Below are 15,000 nucleotides of genomic sequence, written 5' to 3'. Positions count from 1 at the left end.
TAGTCTTGCACAATTGCTTGGCTCTTCTGGGTGCAGTGAAAGCGGGGGCTAGGGGTGGGGGGGGTGGGGGGTGGAAGAGGAAAAAAAAGAGGGGGGAGAAAAAGAAAAGAGAGGGAGAAACTTTCAGCTTGGACGGGGCTCAAGCAGGGGAGGGAAGTTCAACCTGGAGGTTTTTAACAGGGTGACTCCCTACCAGAGGACGTTTTGCCTTTCTGAAAATTCGTTTCCAATTATGGTCTGACACTGACTGATAATAATTGAAATATTGTGTTAGCCAAAAGAGGAGTTAGTAAATGATTTGTATATTAATACTAGACTTTTATTTAATGTTGGACATAAGATGAAGGAACTCATTTACCTGAGAGGCGTTGTACTATAAGAAAAGAGAGGGAAAGTAATTAAGTTTTTATAGTTTACAGTAACAAAGCATGCCTGAATACTAGCCATAAAATGGTAATTTAATTTAAAAAACCCCAAAAGTTTAAAGACAAGAAAAGCTCCAAAGCAGATAGTTAATAACCAATAGCGGCTGTCTATGGACAACAGTTTAAGCAATACAGCTCAGGACCGGATGAAGGCATTTGAATAAGGAATATTTTGATATATCCTGTAGAGGGACCCTGATTACTGCTGATACAGTACGCTGGTATAGAATGTAATCAACATCAGGCAAATAAGCAACTCTGTTCAATTTCCCATTCGTGAAAGTAAAGAAAGTTCGTTTCCTGGTAGAGATGCACATTTCAAAAACAGTGCTTGGCACTAGGAAGTGTGAACTGCTGCTGCACTGCTTACAAGCCTTATCAGCTGCGTGCATGTCTGTGATACATATTTGGTTATATTGTAACTGAGCAATAGCATGGAAAGCAGTTATTCAAATTACCTGTTGTGTTCTTTTAGTAAGAAGTGAGATTAAATTTCTGGGGTGGGGAAAAGGTTCTTCCCATTTCAGCCTCAAAAGAGTTAACATAACTAGATCCAGATAACAATCAATTGATAAATGAGGATTGAACCACATAGATAGTATTAGATTGCCTGTTTAGTATCAGACCTTATTCAACAGATTTAGCTTCTGTGGTCTCTGGAATACTAGAAAATGTTCAACACTGACAAAGAAAGGAAACAAAACTAATTAAAAGCGTGTTACAATGTGTAAGGGGGTCAAATAATTTGAGACAACTAGCTCATTAGACCAAGCCAAACATTTATGCATGTAACCTAGGCTGTTTGGTTTCTGTTTTCTTTTTTAAAATGATATTTTAACTGTGCTAATTCTTGAGTATTAACAGGATTTTGTAGGTTATTGGACATGTGTGGTCATGTTGTATCCTGTATAGAAGGTGAGAAGTAGTGTAACAAATGACTGTGTGGTAGATGCTGCATCCGTGTGTATCCTTCCATTGGAATACACACAGTAGCACTGCAAAGGTGGTAATGTCGAACAGATTTATTTCTTAAAAGTCTGTACTTAATGCGTTTGCATACTGTGTTAATCTCCTTGTCATATTTTGTTTGTTTGTTTATCATGTGCTAAACATACTCAGTCCAAATATGTTTTCATCATGCTTTTAAGAGGAGGGTAAGTTACTTTGCTAAATGCATTTCTCTCCTCTTTAAGGATAGTATTTTGTCTTATATTTCTGATTTGTTAAGGCTGTTAAAACTTGCTAGCTCACGCAGTCTATAAGAACAGACTGTGTGCAAATGCAGCTGCAAATTTGTGTCTAAGTGCCAATGTTTCTAAATCACTAAAATTTTGAACATTGTTTTCTGTTACCTTTTTTCATCCATTTGTTATTTTATTGTTTTCAAACCATCTTCTAAAAATGTAAGTATTTTTAATTTTTTTCCTATGCTTTAAGAAAAATTGTTTTCATGAGTACAAATAACATGAACTTAAGAAATGTACATAACTTGCAAGGAAAGTTTGGCATGGTTTGAAAGAACTGTTTAACGAAACTTTTCCAGCTATACACAGTAATGCTAGAGACGTTTCTTTTTTAAATTTCTAAGTATAATGCTGGCTTTCCACATGTTTCTTAGGAGCAAACAAACCCCAAGCCCCATCACTTTTTGTTGGAGTTGTAACTTAATCTCAAGCAGGTTTTTAGTACAAAGATTGGAGCATGGCAAGAAGAATGATTTAAAACAAAACAAAACCCTGCGATCCCTCCCTCATCTTACCTCTCAACTCACACTGCACTGCTATTTGCATACTATAGGAATGAATAACTCTTCTCAGAATAAAAGGAAAACCCACTTCGTTATAACTAAGAACTGTATGTGTCTTTGAAAAATCAGGATTGATTGTACAGGTTTGGGCTATTAATAGCAAGTACGGTGGCATTTATTTTTGGATTATTTTCTTAGAGAATGGGAGTGCAAGAAAATGGCATCTCCACATTCCAGAGCAAATTTAGATTTTGGTGGGATGAGAGGAGAAGAGGAATAGTCTCCTAAATTACCTGTGAGAAGTTTATGACATGGCCACTTGACTGCATTGTTTTGCCTATGCACCTTTTGTCTATGTAAAACTGTGATTCGCTTGAAAGGGGTCATCCCATTCTGTATACAGAAGAATGTCTGATAACCTCAAAGGGCATAAATCTTAACTTTTAAAAAGGAGTGCTTCTTTGGGTCACTTTGATCAGTGACAGGTCGAGAATGAGCAGAAACCCTTGGCTTCTCTTCCATGCTCATCTGGTTAAGTCCAGGGCACCCACTGCCCATTCTAGTTCTGGCAAGGAGTTGTTAACAACAGAAAAGAAGGTCTGGATTTGATTGATTAAAAAAAGCAGGCTTTTGTGATTGTCTGCTTTCATAAATGTTTTGTGCATTCATCAGAATAAGAAATGTCATTTTTCTTCATCCAGTTACCTTAAGGGCTGTAATGTTCAAAATACTTTTAAGTCATTTCAGAAATGAGACCGTAAGAGAAATGGCTGTAACTCACAGTGACGCAAAATGCCAGAGCCATGTACCTTTTTGTTAAGAAAGAAGTATGTTTTATCCTTTTCAGATAAAGAGGTAATAGCCTTTCCAGAAGCTTTTTTTCAATGTGAGAGTGAAAAAACAGTTTATCAGAATTATAAATGGATCTGTGCATCGTTATATAGTAATTTAGGATTCACTCAATGATGTAACAAAATTAACAACATAATTTCATTGTGTAACTGTATCTTATTAAAGAACAACTGTCTGACATTCTCTTACAGTTGCTTTATTTAACTTCATGCAAATATTATTAGTAGTGACATTTCTCTATTGTACATTAGATTCTCTCATTAGCATGATGTGTTAGTTATCACCAGAGAAATCACTTCTAGATAGGTGAGCGGGAAGCCAAGAAAACTAAAAATTAAATCAATGATGTATATTAATATAGACGCATCTGTTCATGAGAGATATGGTACAGTAAATTCAACTTTTTTTCCTTGCATAAATGCATGCTTATTCCAAGGAAAACTAAATAAGACTTAGAGTAAGTGAAGTATTCATTAATATTGCTAGAAATATTAAACTGTATACAACATGCACTGCCTATCTTGAGCTGTACTTGTATTCTTCAACCTGATAGTTCCTAACACTGATGTAGACTTAGGCACATAAACTGTTTATAGAACCAGTATTTAAAAATAGGAGCGTGGTGTAATTTCTAATGGATTGAAGGTAAAAGCCTTTTAAATGTTGCTGGTCACAGAGGTTGTATGCAGTTTTAACATTTATTAACATTTATTAAGTAATTAACAGTTTTATTATAGCATATAAGTATTCTTTTAATATAGGTGTACATGCAAAAAGAGTTCAAACTGAATTTGACAACAGGCTGTAATTCCATACATTGATTTATTATGAACATTTTGGAAGGAAGATTTAACATTGGTAAAATGCATTTTGTAGTTTATGGTAGTTAACAGTTGCCTTTGTCAGTAAGCACCAGCAAGCATAGTAGTTTTATTTACAATTTTGGGGGGTTTTATCACCCCGTTTTAAAGATTAGATGACCCCAAGTGTTCAGGGTTTTTTTGTTGTTGTTGTTATTCATGAGTGAGTTCATGTGCTAGTATGAATTCAGAAGCTTTATCAGGTTACATTGTCTCATTTCAGACAGTTGCTTTAATTTTGTTGGGTGTTTTGGTAAAGCACGGTTTAGACCTGTAATGGTTCATGTCCTTCTAGCAAATCAAAAATATTTTCATCAAGGTTTTTGTGCTGTTTCTGATATGCCTCAGAATAGAGGCATTAGAAGATATTGTACATGATAAAAGCATAGGATGTTTTGTGTGACATATAGCACTAGCCATGTAAGTACATGCAGTGACAAATACATGGCTATGTGCGTGATACATGAGTAACATATAAACCCCTTCTTAATAGCTTCTCTTGCTGTGTTGAGTATTTACAGAACTAAAGCACAGCAAAATGTTTCCCATTCCTCTCTATACAGATTAGTCTTGCACATACATACATACAGTGTTTAAACATATTTGTGCCATTGTATATTTTAGCTGATGATGTGCTAAGAACACTGTCAGATCTTTGCTTAACTTTGAGATACGTATGCACATAGCTGTAAAACCTGCATGAAGCACTGAAGCATATATTAAAGCACATGTTCAAATATATTGTGCAATAAGCACTACTGTTTAACATTTTAAAATGTATAGTTTTCCTATTTTCTGTTTTTCTGCTTTGTATTGTAGTAGTCACTTATTCATGTATAGTTTTATGGGGATTTGATTAATGTAGTGACAGAACAGATTTGGTATATAACAGCAGCAGTCTCCTGCTCTTATGTCGGGGTTAAGAGCCAAGGCAAATCTTCCCTAACTAATTAGATGCTGAGTAAGGCATCTTAGTGAAGTTGGGGCAAAAGTGAATGGGTCACAGCTGAGGCAAGATTGCAAGGGCTGTAGTGATAGTGAAAGCATTCGCATTTGCCAGGTCGTTGTGACACTGTGCTGATTGCAAAGGAACACTCTGTTCAGTGATACAGAACTGCCGTCATAAAGTACAATCAGAAACAAAAGCTTTGAAGAGCTTTTACTTTTTACTAGAAATGCTCAAAACATAGGCTGTGTATAGCCTTCTTTGCTCAGTTATTTTTCTCAAACAATAGTGCCTGTGCTTTTGTAAAAGGATTTGCCTTGTAGACTAATGGTTCTTCACAGTTTAGAAGAATTTCCAAACTTGGGGCTCCTAGTATACCCAGGAGGTGATGAATCATACTGGCTCAAGAAAGAGAGGGCTGAAACAGAGAAGAGGGAGAAACAGAGAATTCCATTGTTGCTGTCTCTTAATCTTTTAGTTCAGAAAGAGAATCACTAATGCAGCTTTTTACTATAATTCAGAGAGCATAATGACAAAATGTCATCATCTAGATAAACTGTAATTAAGGGATTTAATTTTTGCACAGCCTGCCTGTAGAAAGGGGTAAACTTAAAAAGAATTTTTATTTCATGAAAGTCCGTGTGTTTATATACAATTTTTCAATGAGGCAAAATGTATTCTTTAGCTTAACATCGGTCTGTCTAACAAATGTCCAAAATAAGAGACTGTACATCAGCCTATGGACAGGCATCTGTTGCTTTGTTACTGCACACCCCACTCATTACAGTAATGCCCTAATGCCTTCTTTCCCTTACTGAAATACTTGACAACTGTTTTCTAAACGTTTTTCCTTCACCGACAAAGAAAACGGTGCCACTTCTATGGCTGTGTCACACAACATTTTGTCAGAGAGGCCATCGCTTTTGGGGGGTGGGGGGATGAGCATCTCAGAATTGCTTTGATCAGTGTGAACTTGCCAACAATGTACCATTGATGCTATTCTTACTCTCCCGGGAAGCCATTGCATCCCCATCCTCTATCGATGATGCGTATCTGTGCACTTGTGCAAAGGAAAGGAGAGTGTCATCTACCACTTACAGAGCACGGGAGTTCAGAAAAGAAAATGACACAATTACGATCCTGCAATTCCTTCCCGTGCACAACACAGAAGTCAGCAAGTTTTTCTTATAAAGTGAACAATAAGTGATGCTTTAAGAAGCTTTATGGAAAGTGAGAAAATTTGTACTGGGAAAATCTGAAATGTACTGTCACTGCCAGGTAAACTTACTGTGGTATTTGAGACGATGTTTATTTGGAAATGGACCACAACACAAATACGTCAGTAGAGATCGATGCTGCAGCCTGCCTACCTGTGCATCTTGGAATATGCCCCTTACAGAAGAAATTGGGTGGTGTGGTAAATGTCTTTGGTTTTTTTGTGATACCTACTGCAACTAATGTTGAGAAGAGCTTTAATTGCTCTTCTTTTTCTCAATAATTTTTAACAACTCCGGGAACAGTGAGACATACCTGATGAACACTACTTATTTGAGGTGGCACTTTTAAAACTTTATTTAACCAGAATTCCAGGGGAGGACATAGATTACCTGATTCTCTTTATATATATGTTCTCCATGCATTCCATAGTATATTTCTTAAAGATTGATAACGTTAAAATGCAGTGCTTCTGGCTTTGAACAGTTTGAATGAAAATGTCATACAATGTACTTCTTTTCAGCTAAACAATTCACCATTTGGTGTGTACCAGCGAGAGGAAAATAGAATATAAAGAATCATATCCTCACTGTGATCCAAGCATGTGTTTTCCATTCATGTCATTGGAGGCCCTGTCATGCATCATGGACAGCATATAGTTTAGGAACAGAATTATAGATAGTGTATTAGTCTTCAGAGTGAGCTGTAACTAGGGGCTCAATTATGTAAGCCTTCTGTACATGTGTAACTTTTATGAAGCTAAATGTGCAGGTATTTTGCAAGACATGATTCTACTGTGGTTAAAAAAGTTGCTCTTGTGTAGTTTAATCTTTTCTATTATTCAGATGCTGAGGAAATGAACATAATTTTTTTAAAAAAGAAAATCAGGCATTGCACTTTCTTAAAGAAATTTAAACCCTCTTCCTGTTTTATTACAATCCAGAAATTAAACCAGGTTCTCTGTTAAAGTGTTTGGTCAGATCTGAACTTCTAGACATTACAGGCCTGTGTGTGATTTTCTGTATAAGTTACTGAAAGCTCAGTTTTCCAATGGGTTACCCTGGAAGCCAGTGCAAAATTATGGTTGCTTCTAGTTTGCCTCTTAAGTTTTGAATTTTTTGAACTAGAAATCTGAAAATGAAATTTAGGCAGTGTAATTGAATGTGAAGTTAAATTGGAAGAGAAGTGTTTACAGGACTGCTTGCTACCTGGAATTGCCAATTTTTCCACAGGAAAAGTAGGAACACAGTAGGATAAAAGGTAATTTAATCATTAAGGTAGCATTTTGAAAGAAATTATTCTCATTTACTTAAAAATTTGGCTTCGCAAAGTGTTCTATCTTGTTTTCTCATTAAGAAAACAAAAACAAAAACCAAACAAACCTGAAGATGTTATTGTCAGATCTTTTTATGCAGATTGATTTCCTTTTAGCATATTCATTGCCCTTTGCCTGCACAGAATACAAGACCTTGTGTACTGTACTGCAGTTTTATTGCTGCTTTCAGGGGGATGTCTTGTGAGATGTTACAGCTCCTGCGGAAATACAACGGCAAAATGTCATTTTTATGATAGATCATTATTGATATCCTTTATTTATTTATGCCTTTCCTCATTTTTCTTTGCCTACGGTTTTCCTTGCTCTGTGTACATATATCTGAACATGTATTAAAAGAAGAAGTCTTCTTGATAGTAATTGAATAATTAAAACAATCTTGATTATAAGGCAGTATAGGAAGAGATGAGGGCAGAGAGGAGAAGCATCCTTTCCAAGGAAGGCTGAATGTAGGTGCTGACATGCAAAGAGTTCAGTGTTTTGTATTTCAGTGTGCCTGTATGCAAGAGCATGATAAAAATGTGTGATGCCCTGGCTTATCACATGGAAGGTGTGGAAAAGCATTTCAGTTTGATCTCTACTTTGTGCAGTTTCTTAAACAAGACATTGCTAATATTTAAAAAGGAGCCCTCAGTGTGTTTGTATTCCTATATCTCAAATATGAGCTTTGTGTTTATTTGACAAAATAATATCAAGAAAAATGGGAAAATTAAACTCATAGAATGTTTGAACGCTTTTTTTTCTACACAAATTTAGTAGACAAAAATAATCCGCTTGGACATCAGTCAATTGTTTAAGAACAATTAAACCCATCAACATATCACTGTGTTCAGACCTAGTTCTTAATTAAAAATGAGCCAAGTACTTATTTTTTTTCTTGCAGGGATTCTCTGAAACTTAAATTTTATGGCAATCAGTAAAATAGGGTTCATAGGAAAACAGTCTTCTCAAAAGTGGTAGCAACTGTATTTCTGAGTAGTGGACATTGGGGTTTTCACATTTCCTATCGTAACTTTTAGTGGCTGTTTGTTCCATGGACAGTTTACTTTTTAAAATACATAAATTTGATAATAACGTCTGAAATAGATGTCTTGGGTAGGAGGGAGGTACAAACTAATGAAGAGTATGCAAGGAAAAAAATAATTACTTCCAGCTGGCTTTGTATAATAAAACTACTATTAAAATGAGGAGCTCCATTAACAAGGCTTTAATTATATATTTTCTTACATTTCTAAATAAACACCATAGTCTTTAGAAAAAAACACTTAAATGAGTTAAGTGTAACAGCCCTCACCCTAGCCAGGGAAAGATATAAAGAAGTACCAGCTCATCTACCCAGCCTTAATGCCCCACAGCAGTTGACATTGCTGGAATGCTTCCTGCAGCTGGTGGCATATGACTGTCATTTGCAGGCAGGATATACAGAGAGTTTACACAATGGAGGCATTCATGAAAGTGTTCCTCATCTGGGACTCCTGCAAGCTCTCATTTTATTGACCCTGTCAGAATTTAACTGGTAGGCTGTCAAATTATGTGTTGCTTTATCTAATATTAGTTTTTCTTTTAAATTAGAGTGAACGGAAGAAGGGGTTGTGGAAAGCAGGTATGAAAAGCAAAAACAACTTCTGGCTTACCTAAACCAGGAAAAACATAACAGCTGTGTAAGAACTTCTATCATTTGTGCTACAAATTGTAAGGATTCTATTTTTTGTTCAGGATTAAATAATGTGATTTTTTTATGGGATTTTTTTCAGACTTTGGGGTAGGGTGCGGGTTTTTTAGCATTCAGAGCCTTAAAAATCCATTTTCTAAATTACCCTGTCCCTCAAATGTAACTCAAATGTCAGTGTACAACCAGTTCTATAAAAAAGCTCACTCTTTTGACTGCTGGTGTCCTTAGAGATACAGAAAAAGTGCTGTCTATGCACGCTCCCCAAAAAGAGATTTATTCATATGCTTTGCTGCATCTTTCGGCAAAATGCCATAAAGAAATGCCCGATACTTAACAGTTTTTATAATGTTCTGCAAACAATGTAATAATCTCAGAGGTGATTGATGATTATAAATATGTTCTTCATATCACAGATTGGCTGCTTATTAATTCAATGGTGTTAAGACATGACCTCTCCAAAGCCATAATTTGCATAAAAAAATAAAATGTATGCACAGCTTCATTGATATCTGGGAGAGAACTGGTTACAGCAGCAGACAGCACACCAAAACATTGGCTTCATGCAGATGGAGCATACTGCAAGAAAATTACTTTATGCAGTGAGTTACTCTTTTTAATAGATCCTTGTATCCACCAGTCCATTGTTAGTGCAATGCTGAAGTTCAGTTCAGGGCAGGGGGGAAAGAGAGTGAAGGAATGAGAAAGAATGATCAGATTGTTAAAGGAAAATAAATTTTAACCTAGAGGGTATCAATTATTTCATTTCAGCTAGAAGAAAAACCCTTCAACTAACCATATATGTTTTGTTTATGTATAGGAGTGAGGTATGGCATCTGATGTAGGATCTCATTAGCATATATTTTACTTATTACATTTTCTTATTGTTCTACTTTTTAAAAAATGTTGGATTTCTACTAGAATAGTGGTAGCTGAATTGAAAACAGTTTTACATTAGGAAATGTATATGGCTGACTGTCTTGTGCCTTGCATAGTTCCTAGATTCATCCCACTTTGCTTCCCTCTTTCCTAGAATACAAAATCATTTTAAACACAAAAGACAAAGTAATTAAATAATCTAAATAGAATATTATTACACAATTTTGCAAGACCTCCTGAAATACTTCTTTGGAACCTACTGAGATGTTGATTTTTCTCTGCAGCGATAAATAAGAAAGAAAAGTGAAACATTTTAATTCACTTGGAAATGTGTATTTTTTTTACCTTTACATGTAGCATTCTGAAGACATTGTCTTCCCTTAAATATTTAAAAATTAAATTGTTTACATAAGCTGTAATGCTAGAATAGTATTTAGCAATTCAAAGATAAGTTATTTACAAGAACTTGACAAATACAGAGTCTCTCTTATGATAAGTGAATTTTCATTCCTAGAAAAATGCTACTTCTCCAGTTTTGGCATAGCACTTATTGTCAAGTGGCATTTTTTAATTTTCTTTTCTTTAAAAATTGAGGGAAAATTGAAGTACGTAAATAGTGGTATGTTTTCTTGTTAATGAGGATAGTTTCATTAGTAGTTTCTCAGTCTGATTGTCTAAGGACAGAAGTAAAAGCCAGGTTTTAGAACACAACCAAGAACATGGGAAACGTTCAGACAACAGTAAAAATGGTTACTGAATGTCTTATGTCGTCAGACTTACCTGACAATTTATATAAAAGAATTTCTGGGGGTTTTATTGTGAAAGCTTGTTTGAGGTAGTCAGTCTGTCAGTACGCAGGTATGTCAAACCTTCTGCTGATACAAAAAAGATGCTGTTGAAAAACAATACAACACTAGAAAGTGCCTAGTCCTGTTCTTACAGAAAGGAATACAGGTATAGTCTATAAACACAGAAGTGGTCTGAGGGCTTTTGCTACAGTCTTTCCTCAGGAAGAGGTAATTTGTGTTTCGCATGTTCCATGATGAAGCACACCTTAAATACATATTAAGTGAAGAAATAATTGTAGAAGTAAAATTTGGGGAAGGGATTAGAGCATTAGAGCATTGTACTGTAGTTTCACATAATGCAATATTTGTAGAAGTATGACCTTTAAATTCTGGGGTTTTCAAAACTGTAATTACACATTTAAGAGAAACTCTGTGGTATATGTTAGCAGTTTAAAAAATCTTCTGATAACTGGGCATTTTTTTACTTTAAAATGTAATTTTATTCTTGCATAAAAATGCATGATTAATTAATCTGTAGTTTCATTAATGATATCTTTCAGAAGGCAGTGGAAGGAAATTATTAGCTCATAGCATGAGTTAAGTATGATCAGCAATGATCTTAAAAAGTCAAACAATATCACAAATCCCCAAAACAAAACTAACCCCACTTTAAACATCTTTAGTTGGTATTTATGTACCTTTTGCAAGGAAGGTGCTTGGACATGAAGTGGTATCTTTCTCTACATTCTTATTTTGCATTTTGCTAATGTTGGGAAGCTAGAAATCAGGTGTGAAAATGTTAGAGCAATTCAATGCATATGCAATTTTAAATTATGAAGTTGAAATTTGGTTTTCTCCAGATAGATCTATATAAATAATGTTTTCTGTGTTTTTTCTATTGGCATTTTTAAAGGCCTTTTTTAATGGTGCCAAACTAAAATAAAACTTTTCTAACATGTGAAGTACATGGAGTGCATAAATATGTAAAACACATGAAGTAAAGCTATAGATACGAGACTGATTGTAAACGACTAGGGTTTTTTCCTGAACCTATGCCTTCAATACCACATCTCCATCCCTTCCAAAATTCAGCAGTGGTCAGGTGTGGTGTTTTGATTCTATCCACTGACTTGCATATGCATGTTTATACACCCACAGACTGTAAAAAGAAAACTGACTAAATGTGGCTTCAGGGAAAAGAAAGGAGTGGTGGGCGCAGATACCAGCTGGAGCTTGATGCGTGTGTTCTCTTCTGTGGCACTGTTTTGTTGTTGATGTGGGAATGTAGCTAAACAGTGGCTACAGATGCTCCACTAAATAAGGATCCACATAAATTCCAGCTGTGAACTTGTGATTCATCCTTCCCTGCACAAAAGATATGTTTCCATATGTCCCATTATGTTCCATATTTGATTTTTATCACACACTGTGTGCCAGTCTGAATCTTGTCTACATGCATTTTATGAATCCTGTAACCCTTTCTCTCTTCCTCTTTGAATTAGTCATAATGCACCCCAGCCTCCATGCAAAAAATCCATATTACAATAATACAGCATCCTTGTAAATAATTTTTTAATGAATCAAGTACATGAATAATGTATCTATGTAACCACTGTAACACAAAGTCTGGACATGTCTATAGAAAATCATAGTAATCCATTTGAAAAGTATTGCTCTTGAGCCTAACTCCTTAAAATTATCTGAGTTCTAAATAATTTCGTCTTTAAAAATACTTGTATCTTACCTTAGTTACTCTAAATGGATTTTTATGCTGTTGTCTGTAATCATTTCAGTTATCTAGTGTGCATAGCTTCTCTTTATATTTTTAAGTATGTTACTGATTGATAAGGACTCTCATTTTGAATTACAAATAATATCCATTGTTAAAACATTTATGCTCTTTAAGACTCACTGAGAAGAACTGCCAAACTGTCACTGGTTCCATGGTACCAAGTAAAATATGTTCATTAATTATTTTAATTTGGTTTATGTTGCTCTTATCCATTACATTCTCTAGATTGGGATTCACAGTATTTTTTTCTTCTGCTACCATAACGTAGATATGGAAATTAGCATCTAGAAATGTAGGCATCCATTGTCCCAAGAGCATACAAAACCCCATAGTTTAAAATATTAAAAAACAGTGTAAGGATTTAAAAAATGCTGGCTGAATTGCAGTGTAGGCTTTTGAGTTGGCTTATTGTAATACAGTTAGGAGAAACACAGTCCCTGCCTCCTAACTGGGTGAAATATAGCCCTGTAAGAAACACAGCGCTGCTAGAGCTTTGCAGTAAGTTTTTCATATTATATCCATTGACTATCATAAAACTACTCAGAACATGAGGCAGAAGTCAGCACTGTTGGCTTAGACAGCTGTAGTCTAGAAAGTACCTGTCTTCGTAAAGGTAAAACCTCAGAGGTTGCTGTAATTATTACAGTCGTGATTGCAGTACTAAACTTGGTCAGTGTTTTTTGCAAGTTGAAGCCAGTGCTTCTAGCTCCAGCACAAATATTAAATGGCATATCAGGAGCTGAATTAAACACTCTCAATCGTCAGAAGTGAAATTATTGTGCAGATGTTGCAGCAGTGCTGTAATTTCCATACTAGTCAATTACAGTATACTCACCTACATAGGTAGTTGTAATTTTGTTGACTGAAGAAAAGTGCTATGAGAATACAATTTTCTGAAACAAGGTGTATCAGAGCCAGTACTGATATCTGCTATAAAGAAGCATCATTCAGCTGTGTGCAGAATTTGATGTCCAGTGCTTTTTTGTCTTACTGTGCTGCAAGGAAATCTAAGTCTGTTCATAATTTAAATTCTCCAGGCAAGTCAGATATCAACATTATACCAACATTTTTCAACAGAATGGATAGTTAATTAGTTTGTATTTTAAATTGAAGGTCACTGTGTTATAGATTTCTATGGGAAGAAAAAGAAAGAGCACCTAGTTAAAATGATGACTAAATGGGGCCTGTTCTCAGCAGTGTCTGAGGTTCCATTGAGTTGAACCACTGGTCACTGTCAAATTCCAATCAAAATGCAGATAAGTTTAGCATAAACATAATAAGGTGTTGGTGTGTTTCCAAAACTGTAAAGAAGACTTTAACTGGAGAAGAGGCTGGAGATTAACAGTTTGTTTTGCAGCTAGGTTAGATATTTCAAATCAAGTGACTGGTGCTGCTTGTAACGAAGCATCTGCAGAGAGTGTCAGTGGGATGTTGGTATTCTGTGTTCAAGAAGTTCAATGTCAACACAGCTGTCACTTACCACTTCTAGCAACGTCTCAACTGGGAATTAGATAAAATACCTTTAATTTGGGCATGAGTTTGGGGGAGAGTACTGGGATGGGAGTATAATTTCAGATGCTATTAATTTTCACAAAATAACATTTCTGTGCTTTGTCTTGCCAGATAGTCCACAATGCTTTTCCTCATTTCACATGCCAGGCTGTTTTCATATTATCATTTCCTTCTCTGCTATGTTTATCTTTTCTGAAAGTGGTGAATGTAAGCTATTACAGACTGGGTGGGTGGCACACATTTGCACAGTAACTTTTAAAACACAGAGCAAGCATTTTATTTGGGTTTTGAAAACCACCGAGAGAACTTAATGCAGCTGCTCTCATGGCATCAAAGTGAAACATGTAAAAATCTCACTTTCTACTCTAAATAACCTTAGGGCTGTTGAGTCAGATATTTCCGGGTTGACGTGTTTTGCACTGGAGTGACAGTGGTATTGAGTATATATAGTAAATCTTAATGTTCCACTGAATCTCTTCACTCTTTCATGAGCTTTGCAGGGTACTCATCCTTAACAAAATGTCAAGTTAAAACATATCACTTTGCCATAGTTGAAACTACTTACTTGTTTTTAATCAAAAAGCAACTCTTAATGGGCTGTTTTACTGTAGGCAGTACGGAAAGGAGCTTTCCAGTTTAGCAGCAAGTAGTTCTGACCCATTATTTGCTGTCATTTCTACTTCTCATCCAGCAATGTGACGGAGGTTGCACAATTAAAATCTGAGAATGCTGAATCAGGATGCTGGTGCTGCATATCCTACACCAAGTAGAATTAATATTTTTGGGGAAAGCCAAGGCCTTTTTAAATGTATATCTTTCAGTTCCATTAGGGAATAGTCCTGTGTTTCCTAGGAATTTTACTGTGTCCGTGATCTCTGACAGCAGCAGAGGTGGTCTTGTTGATAGTAAAGGTGATTTGTGGTACACTGCTCCTTTGATTTTAGTTTTCCAAAACTCAGTACGAATTTAAGATGTGACATGC

General features: G+C 35.5%; 1 protein-coding gene across 1 annotated transcript in view; it reads left to right on the top strand.

Annotated features, from left to right (window-relative positions):
* BNC2 (basonuclin 2) overlaps nt 1–15,000 on the top strand; it is a 237,177-nt gene that overhangs the window by 990 nt on the left and 221,187 nt on the right. The window lies entirely within an intron of this gene.

The sequence above is a fragment of the Falco cherrug genome, chromosome Z (genome assembly GCF_023634085.1).
Source record: "Falco cherrug isolate bFalChe1 chromosome Z, bFalChe1.pri, whole genome shotgun sequence".
NCBI lineage: Eukaryota > Metazoa > Chordata > Aves > Falconiformes > Falconidae > Falco > Falco cherrug.
The sequence above is the reverse complement of the archived record's forward strand: the minus strand, read 5'-3'. Positions and strand labels throughout refer to the sequence as shown.